Source organism: Diadema antillarum, unplaced genomic scaffold (assembly GCF_040938485.1).
Source record: "Diadema antillarum isolate AM-2024a unplaced genomic scaffold, OU_Dant_1.0 seq00000053_RagTag, whole genome shotgun sequence".
Taxonomy (NCBI): Eukaryota; Metazoa; Echinodermata; class Echinoidea; order Diadematoida; family Diadematidae; genus Diadema; species Diadema antillarum.
In genome coordinates, this window is record NW_027271161.1 from 870,962 (window position 1) to 883,673 (window position 12,712).

Below are 12,712 nucleotides of genomic sequence, written 5' to 3' on the forward strand. Positions count from 1 at the left end.
ATGGGTGTGTGTGTGATAGATAGAGAGAGAGAGAGAGAGAGAGAGAGAGAGTTAGAAACAGAAAGATGAGTATAAAATGGATAGAAAAAGAAAGTGGTGGTAGAATTTCAAATTTGACATCAATCTCATATTCAAGCTTTTGGGCAAATAACGGTAAATACAAATAATGTAAATACAAATAATATAAAAAATAGGCAGCAGTATTAGAGCTATGTTACGTAATACAACTGACCAAGAGAGGAGGATGGAGAAATGTGGCAGGTATACTGAAGAGAAAAAAAAAGAAAAACATTCAGACTTATTATTCTAGTATTAAGAATAAGCTCTAAAGTCACGCATAATTATTTTTTTTTTCCGCGAGAGTTATCAAGTTTATGATTAAATACATTTAATCTGACTAGATTAGAGCTTTAATAATCATCCGGAACTGAGGGACGGTGAAGATGAAGTTTTTTACTGTAAAAAAAAAGGAAAAAAAAAGGATGCAGCTTGATGCATTACATAACATGGGTGAATTGTGTAACTAATGTATTTTTTTAAATACTTAGATATGCGTACACTTGTAGTAAATCACGGAGGCTAAGTACGACTGAAAGGGGCGACAACTTTCGAAATTCTTTGTTGTAGACAGTTTTCCTCTTTATTATTGTACATATATGTTGTTCTATAATTTGTCTCGTATATTACATGAATCTTTTGCAAGCGTTTGAACAATATCATTTAATGACATGTATACATTGTACTATGTTTTTGATTTTCGTTGATTGGAAATAAACTATGATTGAATTGAATTGAATTGAATTGAATATCATCCTGGAAATCTCTAACAAAGGAATGAGAGATATAGGGAGGGAAAAACGCACAACAAACTTAAACCGGTTCTGAGGCTGATTTTCAAACTTTTACCTCGGAACAACCATGAATTGGTTTTCCTGTGTATAGAGTTTTAGAATTTATGGTGATTGGGATAAGGAATAAGAATGTTTTCAAAATTTATAACAGATTGCAATGAACAAAGATGATGACATAGCAGCTTCACCATGAGAATGCATGAGCTGGGTCTCAAGGAAGCATATCAAAAGAAGAAAGTGCATAACTTCTACACAGGTCATACCTTGTTAAGCAAGCGGTATTGTAAAGTATTGCATCGCTACATTTCTCAAATTGGTGAGCCTCCTACTCGTTCATTGCAGAGCCTTCTATTACAGAGTTTGGCCAACCCTGTTATGAGTTTTTCGATCTATGGACGCCATTGTGTGCCCACCAAAGAGGTTCTATCATACATGTATTATGTAATAGAGTAAAACGCTCACCATTCAGAACGTACAAATGAAAACGGGGCCAATATTGAACAGTGGCGCGCGCGCACAAAAGAGGTCGACTACCAGAAACGTGTGGTACCTTCCCGAATGCTCGACTTCTCGACCTCTTTGCCAATGGCGGCGGGTCGTTCAATTGGCCCCGCTTCTATATGCGAGCACGCACTCTTTAACATATAGAACCTCTCTGGCTTGCTCTTTGGTGGGCACAAAATGGCGCCGTGTTTAAGTTGGCCAAACTCTGTAATAGAAGGCTCTGGTTCATTGTTATATGGTGAGCCCTCTCTCATGCATTTTTATGTTGAAACCGATATCTTATTGAGCGTAACTTGTTTTGGGTTTTGAGAGTATTGGTCTCTCTGCTCAAGGACCACAAGCAAGTCCATAAATACAAACGGGGAGGTGTTGATCTACGTTATGATGTGAAATTATAAAAATCGCCCAGACTTACCCTTTAAAAGACGTCGAAACCTCTCACCAGGGGTAAAAGATTCTTGCTAGAGTATTGTAAAGCATTGAATAGATGTCTTAGCACCGTAATGTGGTTTTTGAAGAATATCACGAGCCTTGTGGTAATTCTGTTCTCAAAATGTGTGAGACGTACATGTATTATTACGTAGGATCGTGACATGTAAGGAATGAAAGACCCGTAGGAAATATTGTTTGTCTACTGTAAAGTAATTTACAAGAGTTTTTTTAAAGTTTAATCAAAGGTTGTCATAATTTGAGCAGCTTCCGGCCTTATATTGTATACCTGGTAGCGTACATCTTATTTCATTTACTTTCTTTAAAACCAGGCTCAATTATAACGACTTTTGTGTGTGTGTGTGTGTGTGTGTGTGTGTGTTGGAGAGAGAAATTAATGGAAAAAGCAAAGAACTAGCAGTTTCTATTAGTTTGGTAACATGACATTATGATCGTTCCAAGAATGAAATTATGAATTAAGTGCGAATCCAATAGTAAAGAGGACATATCTATACCATTTCACACTTGTTCCCGAGTGATTCATGTATGCAGTATACACTATATGTATACTTATATACTTATACATGCGTATGATATTAAAATTCAAACTCTTTAGCAATCAAATACGTAAAAAGGTCAATTAGATTTGCATGTCGTGTCTCCATGAGACATATATATCATAGTGACAACAAGTAAATTAGAAAAAGAGAAAACAAGTTAGAAAAATGGAAGACCCCCTGTATTTGACTGTATATTGTACAAACGCTTGATCTGTAGGTTATGTATGAAGGTTACATTCATTCATTTTATTTAATTACGGTACTAACATCAGCCACGGCTATTTTTCAGTTAGTCAGTGGAATAAAAACAAGTATACATAACATAATACAGCATCGATACAATACAAATAAAACTACTTAAATAAACAAACTAATTTACAAATCCTAGGCCAGACCCCAAAATAAACAAGACTATATATAAAGTCACATAAATGGAATCACATTTCCATTCAAACTTACGAGTATAAAAATGTCAAAAATATCTAATTGATGGGAAACAATTTAAAAAACACAACTTACTCAAATAATGTCCAACACACACTGTAATTAGCAAACAACTAAGTAAGATTAAAGATTGATGTAAAAGAAACACTGCACATCCCCTCTAACTACCCTATGATACACACACACACACACACACACACACACACACACACACAAATATCCCCACAATCCACCCATCTTTTAAACAAACTCTAATGAAACATACATTTACAATTGCTATCTGAATAATAAAGATTCTTTTGCTCTAACTAAAATACTTTCATCATCATTTACTCGTCTTGAAAAGTCATTCAAACTTGTTACTTTAATTTCATTTTTCAAATTATTCCACAGTATCAGCGGTAATAAAATATTCGGTATTTTATCGGTCGTCTTAAACTGCAATCATAACTCTTCAAAACAAAATAAATCATTGAAGCGCTAAATCGTGAACTACTTCATCCATAGGATAAAAAACACGTTTATTTTTTTCGGTCTTGTAATCTATCTAAGTTAAGCATGATATACTGTATCAAAAGAAGCAATGCTTTATTTTGTACAATCTGCGGTTTTCTTCATGACTTTTTCCCACATTTCCCAACACAATATTACATTAATCAAATTTAGGTTGAATAACAAATTTATCATGACTATTTCCCACATTTCTCAACACAATATTACATTAATCAAGATTAATTTAGGTTGAATGACAAATTTATAAAACACAAGCGCATTTTTTTTTTGCCAATTACTGGTATATGAAATGATTAATTCGCTACAATAAATTATATATTTTACAACATTTTTGCGAAGTGTTTCCACTTGAGCTGGCCAATCCAGGTGTTAAGCAATAACTCCCGAGTATCAGTGAGTGTGTTTTCTCCGCCCGTGACGTTAGGGACAACGTCATCTCTAATTATTTTTCTTAATCCTATCAGCATAAAGTTACATTTCTTTGTAATAAAAGCCAATTTATCTTGGACCATCCGTTGATTTATTGATTTTGATTCTTCATTTAAAGTGTCAGTGATGGTGGAAGGGTTTCTTTGTGAATAAATATATGTGTCATCAGCGTAGAGGGAGACTTTACACTGGTCTTTTCTTTATGCACTTTGCTAGGTCATTGATGTATTCATAGTGTGAACAATAGGTGTCTGTTAGATTGCTTCCCTGTGGAATACAACAATGTACTTTCTGCAATGATGACGTAATCATTGACAACCGTGCGCTGATACATATCTTGTAAATAAACCTGAAACCATTCAAAAGCTCTTTTACTTGTCCCGTTCCTTTAGATTTAAGCAACAGAATGCCATGATGAACAGTGTCAAAGTGTTTTTTTTCTTCAAATCTATAGGGCTACTATTTCCACCAATTTACCTTCGCCTAAAGAATTTGGCAAATTTTTAGTCACATTTAACAGAGCTGTTTCGGTGTAAAGCTAAGTTGACTTTACCTCAACATGGATTCTTTAATCAAACGGATAACTGTTTTACTGCCTACAATCTAGTTTCTCCATGATTACATGGTTACATCAAAATGTCTGCTGTGTCCACACCATACAGCGTATGGATGCACATATTGTTTTTAGATGAAGGAATGATATAGAAATTGTTCTTCCTGAATAACGGATTTCATTGCTCGGAACAGGTTTATCAGCCATGACGTCTTATAGTTGATCGCAGAAATTTAAAATTCCACCTCATATTAACGAAATTATGTTCCCGTTAACACCTGTGATCGATCATCAACATAGTTTCTTGCTGTTTGTGTAAATCTAAAATGACCTATAAAGAAACGATGTGCAAGGCACCATTGTACGAATTTCATTGATATGCACAACTCTTCCACTTTCTTTAAACCACACCCCTAATGCAATGCGTCCTTGTCAGAGTTTATGATAAACCATTGCCCTTTCTTTTATCACCAGAACAACTTCATGACCTTTCTTCGACATTCGGTCTTAACCAATCAAAGTTGAATGACATTATGTTCGAATAAAAAAGATATCCCCATGCGAAGAATTTCAGACTCAGAACTTTTACATTGAAAGAGGAGAGAATTATCACACCACGAGAGGGAGTGATCGTTTCCCTCGACTTTTTTCTTTCGATGTATGGATTGATGTTTGAAGTTACTTTGCGCAGAAGCTGTAGTTCTTGGTGTGGTGACACTTTCTTCAATCGAGTGAATGGAGTGTAAGTCTTACATGGATGGCCCTATAACCCGAAAATATACTACAGCAAAGAAGCTAGCTAAGGCAGATTTTAAGACTACCACAACAGGACCTCTTACTGTCAATATTATTTTCATGCTCTCATATTTTTAGGGAAATTATTCATGTAGTCGTGCATCAATTTTTCATCCAGTTTTAAATACAAAATATGAATTCAAGTTTTCAACTGGGAGTTAATTTTCCTCTTACTTCTAAACCTCACCCGACCCCATAAGATAAGTCGCGATATGCTATCTGGGGAGGAGTCGGCCATTGCTTATACTAGCTGTTGCAAAACGTGAAAGCTATATCAATATACATGTATTTATGTTTTCTGACATCCGATGAACGAGTAACAAGCTAATCAATGCATTTCATTGCTCTTCAATACACGTGTAATTGCCACTCAGCTTACTCGCAGGAATTGCGTCCATGATAAAACAATAAATCTTTAATTTCTGTAATTCATTGCAATTTAAGGAGGTTCCTTTTGACACTTAACAGCCCAGTAACAAAGCATTTCAGTCATCTGTTTCCTCCCATTTAGTTCCACAGGTAGGAATTCACTGAAGTTGTTGTGAGGTACATGTATAGTCTCCAGCAAGCGTGGTGGTTGTTTAAAGGAATTGTACAGTCTTGGTTGAGACTTAATGTCAGGTTTCTCACATTTTTTTGGTGAGATAATGAGAAATCTCTTATGAAATATGAAAGAGTATGTAATTCTATGAGGAGTTCAACGTTTATTTGATGAAAATTGGTTTTGAAATGGCTAAGATATCCAAAAAAGAGCGATTCTGATAAAGTGTGGGACCCACACTTTATTACGATCGCTTTGTTTTACTTTGTTTTTGGATGTTTCAGTCATTCCAAACCCGACTTTCATCAAATAAACTTTGAATTCCTCTTAAAATGGTATGCTCTGTACAATATCATAAGTGTTTTCTTGGTATCTCACAAAAATTTAAAAGCCCAATTCCCATCTCCACCAATACTGTATCATCCCTTTAAGCAACTTTTGTGAACAAATCATGAATAAAATCTGAATACGTTACAGAACCGGTGTGTTACATAAGATGTTCGAGATGCAAAACAGCAGCCTTAATCTTAACTACTGTTTGACATCTGAAGCATGTGCCCAACTTGATCTGCTTCACAGATAAGAAAACAATTGATTCATGTCTCATGTCATCATGGCCAACCGCTCTAAATAAAGGTAAAGACAGTGACTTCACAAAGATCGATGAAATCAGAATGAAATATTCGATTGGACATATCCGGACACAAATCTGACAAGTACAGGAGTCATAGATGATATAAAAGATCCATGACGTCCTAAATCCACCTTGCCCTACATGAGGGAAACAAGGGGTGAAATGATTACCAGGCAGCTGGATGTTGGCTGGGCTATCTGTGTTAATTCAATTCAATTCATTTATTTTCATTCTAATTTTTCCAACAAACATAACACAGAGATAATCAGGAATTATATATAATTATATATCATAAATGTATACATTCGACTTTGCATCGCCAGTCCAAGCCTGTAGCGACTGAAGCCACTGTATAAAATTATGCTTTTAAGTTCCCGAAATTGACACAAGATGCCCATACCAATGTGAAAGTTTCAATTTCGCCCGAAGTTGGCCCAGACAAATTGCCAGAATTACTTGGTAAAATGCCTATCATGAGCTGAAGCAAATTATGATTTCTACAGAAGGTCTCAAGATGACATTCGAACCAAACAAGAAGGCTAAACGAATACAGGTGAATCTTCCCAAGATCTGCGGGCAATTTTTTGGCTTGCCAAAGATTTTGCCGCCACTCACGAAGTTGCCGTTGGAACCTGAGAAACTCTATTAGAGCTGAAGTTGCTCTCACGAATGAGAATAATTTATACAGGTTTTCCCATTCATTTTCAAACCTTTTTTTCATTCAATTTCACAAATATTTACTTCAATTTCATCGCGGGATGTCAGGAATAGGCCAATCTTACATTCAAATTCGTCTTTCGTCGTTCATTTTCAAATAAAGTCCATTCAATTTAGTCATTTGGCATACATTTTCGTCATTTACAGTTCAAATTCGTCAGTCTCACTCGCAGCACTCAAAACAGCAGGATCGATTTCGTCTTTTGTCAATCATTTTCGTTAAATTTTCATTCATATTCGTCTCATATCTCTATCCGGTGTGATTTCCCGGTCATTCGTGTTTTTTTTTTTCTGAAACCGTTCACATTTTACATTGAGGAGTTAACATACACACAAGCGTCCCCCCACACAGAACCACAGATACAGACACACACACAAGCAATCCGAGTGCACACTGATACAAACAGACGTACTGTCTCGCATACGAAAACACTGACAAACAATTTCTAGGCAAACAGCTATGATTAAAGACAAAATCTCAAGTGTAGAATTGTAGCCTGTTTAATGTCAAAGAATGGATAACATAATTATTTTTGCTGCTGTGCAGAGTACAAAATTTAAAGTTTGCATCATGCATTATGATGCGAAAACCTGGAAATCACGAGTTAAAGTTCAAACGGTGACACTGACATACTGTCCTGGGTTATGACTTTTGACTGTCGTGTACCCTTCAATCTCCTGTTGTGCAAGGCATCTTGCCAAGTACGTTTTTCATGTGTATTGTCTAAGCAAATGGTTGGGGAATAACGTGTAACGATACAATTTACGAGAGAAAGTAAAAACATGCCGGCTAAAAGTTGGTTCACCCTCAAAATAAAGAATCGACAACATCTGGCTAATTTGAATAAAATTCATGAAATTGTGTGAACAAAAACGAATTTGATCTTCACATTCTGCGGTCCGTCAGAGGGAGGGATGAATAAGCCAGTTTGGGGTTCTAGTTTGAGCATGAGCAGAAAAAGGTCATTTGTACCGAGAGACAGGTTGGTTTTTAATTTCACTGAGATAAGCATCTATTCTGTAAATGATTATTCATGACATCCTTATAAATGGTGCCTGCCAGTACATCCACCTGACAACAAGCCTGGTATTTGACAATGTTAGCAGAAAAGTTTGTTAATGTATTCAAAACAGCACAATGAAATAGATGCTTCCCAAAGTGTTGATTGACGAACCATTTTGTGACAGCTTAGCGCCCTTGTCGTTCTCAACGGGCGATATCAAAGGGTCATTGTTTTACTCATTTGTATAGTATTTGTTTATGCAGGAATAATGTACATTCTTTATGATTTACAGTCTGTAACTTCCCTTTGGATTGAAAAACACATGCCTTAATGTCTGTGTTATATTGGGTCAGTTCTTTATAATGCCAGTCTGAAATTTCTTCTTGAATTGTATCACCCATGACTGCGTTTTACTGTACACAAAGCTGTTTACGCTTCTATAGTAACACCAAAGTGTAATTCACAGGTGATGACTATAAATATCATACATACCAGTGTATTTCTTTAACTCAGTATGAAATTTCACAGACGCTCATGGTAAATTGGACATTGTCTGTCCTTATCACTAGAGGTAAGCGGGAGTCAAAATTTCGTAACATGACGTTTTATAACAGGATAGTAGGATGATTTAAAACATACGTGTTTATACGGTGTACACAGAGCTGCATATTATGGTACTTGTGACACCTAGGTGTAATACATAGGTAATGATTGTGTTCTATTGTTTCATTAATGCAGTCCGAAGCATGGCGCCTCCCTGTCACGTGGTTGTTAGTTGGCGCCTTTATTGAGGTACTGCTTGGGGGTCTCCTGCCTCATCGGCGGGGCGTGGCAGAGGGCACCATGCTGGTGGTTACTGACCTACGTTTCCCTATACAATTAACTCACTTTTTCTCATTCCTTCATCTGCGCGTTTATACTGTGTACACAAAGCTGAATATGCTATATTTGCAAGCCCCTGGGAGGTGGGGGTGCTGGGGGTGCTGCAGTACCCCTGACTTTTTGAGCAGGGGGGCATAGCACCCCTGTGAAAAACAAAAGTTGGGGGTGCTTCTGCACCTCCAACTTATATCTTTTTACAGCGAAAATTGCTTGTTTTTTGCATAGAAAATTGTCCAAATATCCCACCCAAAGTGTGCATCAGATTGCTGAATTTCACTTCTGAAAATGCGAAATCTCCATAGCGTGGGAGGGGTATCCCCCTCACACGCAGAACAAGCTTTAGTGCAGACAGCACTATTAAAGCATTTTCATTGTCCCTGGATATTTTGCTTTTCCTATATTGATTTTTTTCATATGCTACCTGAAGGGCTCACTTGATTGCTGAATTTCAAATCTGAAAATGCAAAAGTTTCCTCATTTAGGGGGAGGGTACCCCCTTCAGGAGAGCGTCGATGGAGGGGGCAGCATATCATTCTGGCCCCCCCCCCCCCAGTAATTTCCAAGATGTGGATCTTTTTTTTATTCGACACTGTCCCAATCTTCACACAAAATGTGCACCAGTCAATTCTGAAATGCGAAATCTCCCTCGTATTGAAGGGAAATACCCCCTCTCACGATATTTTCCTTTCTATTCTAGAGTAATGCAAAAGCTTCCTTGTATGCAGGGGTGTGGGGCAGTTGCCATGATATTACCTCCCTCCCTATGATTTTCGGGATGTCGGAGATTTTCTTGCTTTTTGTGATGGAAAACCGTCCAAATATTTTACAAACTTGTGCAAGGCATTGTTGCAGTTCAATTCTGAAAATATAATGGGTTTATACCCCCTTCCACATCCTCCCCCTTTGGTCCTTTCCCATAAGATTGACATATCTCCGAATGATTCTTTCATCAATAGATCTGTCATTTCTGTTCAAAAAATGCAAAAGTTTCCTCGTGTGGGAATATAATATCCTCCTTTCATTTAGGCCCTAACCATTTCCCCGCTTAGTTCCCCTCCATACGTTCCATAGACGCAATAGTAGTACACTTTGTGGATTGATAATTTCCCTAATTCCACCAAAATATTTTTGCGAGATAATGTCAATTGGATTCTAAAAGTGCCACAGTTTCCTCGTATTAAATAGCCTCAATCCTGGAATAAAAATATCGGGTGGCAGCTATGCGAACACATCACTTTGCCCCCACCCTCCCCACCCCCCCCCCAAAAAAAAATCCCACGATGCGGAAAACTTTCTTGCTTTTTTTAATAGAAACTGTCCAGATATTTCACCAAAAGTGCATAAGATCGTTTAATTTCAATTCTGAAAATGGAAAATGCCCCTAGTGTGGGAGGGATACCCCCTCCCACACCCTCCCCCGTTAGGCCAACTTCTATCCACTTAGTAGACTTTGGAGATTGACACTTTCTGAATATTTCATCAAAAAGTGCGCACCAGATCTGTCACTTTCATTTTAACTAATCCAAAAGTGCCAAAATGTGGGAAGGGGATAATCTCTTTCAGTTTACCTTTATTCCCCTACTACATTTAGCATGCTTATGCTTCTTTGTTTGACAGTTTTTCAAATGCTCCATCAATGACTATAGTTGTGCATAACCAATATATTTTCATTTCAATCCTTAAAATACAAAGGCTCTCTCGATTGGGAGGGGTTAGAGGACATCCCCTTCTAAAACCCTCCCCCTTGCTGTATTAGCCTCCACCCCTTGCATTGATTATGGCTACATTACATAACATATTAAATCAAAAGTGTGCGCCAGAAATTCCACATCTTTGAATCACAATCATAAAGATGCGAAAGCTCTCTCAAGTAGGAAGGGGATACATCCTCCCACATCCTTCCCCCACTTGGTCTCCCTCCATAGATGACTCACTACACTTGTCTGATACAAATTCCAGGATATTCCACCTAGATTTTGCGTCAGATTATTGTACATTGTATTTCAATTCTAAAAATGCAAAAGCTCCGTCGTGTGAGAGGGGGCTACCCCTCCCAACCCCGCCTCCTCAACTTCCATACATTTATTACTCAGTGATGATGCACACGCAGAACAAGAGCTGATTATAACCCGATTTAATGGTCATTCACATCTCTGTGAATATTCATTTTTCATACTTTTTTAAAAATTTCACCAAAAGTATGCACCAGATCGCTGAATTTCAGGTCTGAAATCTCAAAATCTCCTTCGTGTGGGAGGGGGATACCCCTCCCCCTTTATGTCCCCTTCCATGAACTTATACAAAATGAAGATCCACACACACGAACGCTGATACAACTTAAGAAATATTCCACCAAGAGTGTGCATCAGATCATTGTATTTCAATTCTAAAAATGCAAAAGTTCAATCGTGTGGAAGGGGCCTGGCTACCCCTCCCATCCTTGCCTCATCAACTTCCATACAGTTATTACACAGTGATGACGCACACGCAGAACAAGAGCTGATCATACCCTGATTTAATGGACATTTACATTTCTGTGAATATCTATCTTTCATAAACTTTTTTTATTTTACCAAAAGTGTGCACCAGATCGCGGAATTTCAGGTCTGAAAATCCAAAATCTCCCTTATGTGGGAGGGGATATGCCCTCCCACACCCTTCCCCCCTTAGGTCCCCTTCCATGGACTTATACAAAGTAAAGACCAACAAACGATTCTCTGAGACAAATATGGGGATAGTCCACTAAGATTGTGCATCATATCGCTGTAATTAAAGGACAAGTTCACCTTCATAAACATAAGGATTGAGAGAATGTAGCAATATTAGTAGAACACATCATTGAAAGTTTGAGGAAAATCAGACAATCCGTTCAAAAGTTATGAATTGTTGAAGTTTTTTTGCAGTACCCGCTGGATGAGAAGACTACTGCAGTGTATGAATAACTTAGATGTCACATGCGTACAACAATATAAGGAAAATATACTGTAAAGAGAATTTCACAAAATTCCATCTTTTGAAAAAAGTACACATTCCCCTACCTCGTTACCGATAAATGTTATGGGTAATATTCTTCCCCCTGCCTTTAGAAAGAGGCAAGTCAATTGCTCTTTTATTATGCGAAAAAAGTGAAAATATGTTGAATTTTCTTTTATATTTTCTTTATACTGTTGTACGCATATGACTCACAAGCTGTAGTAGTCTCCTCATCCAGCGGTTCCAACACAAAAATTTAAAAAATTCATAACTTTTGCATCGATTGTCCAATTTTCCTCAAACTTTCACTGATGTGTTCTACTAATATTGTTGCATTTTCTCAATCCTTGGTGAACTTGTCCTTTAAATTCTACAAATGCAAAAGCTTCGTCGCATAGTAGCCACCTCCCATCCCCGCCTCATCAACTTCCATACAGTTATTTCACAGTGATGACGCACACACGGAACAAGAGTCGATTGTAACCCAATTTATTGGTCATTCACATTTCTGTGAATATTCATTTTCATACTTTTTGAAAAAATTCACCAAAAGTGTGTGCCAGATCGCTGAATTCCAGGAATGAAAATTCAAAATTTCTCCAGGGTGGGAGGGGATACCTCCTCACAGAGATGACGCTCACACGGAACAAGAGTTGATTGTAAGCCGATTTAATGGTCATTCACATTTCTGTAAATATTTATTATTTTTTACTTTTTAAGAAATTTCACCAAAAGTGTGCACCAGATCGCTGAATTTCAGGTGTGAAAATTCAAAATCTCTCCAGTGTGGGAGGAGGATACCCCTCCCACACCCTCTTCCCTAGGTCCCCTTCCATGCACTTATACAAAGTGAAGACACACACACACGAATCAAGAGATAACA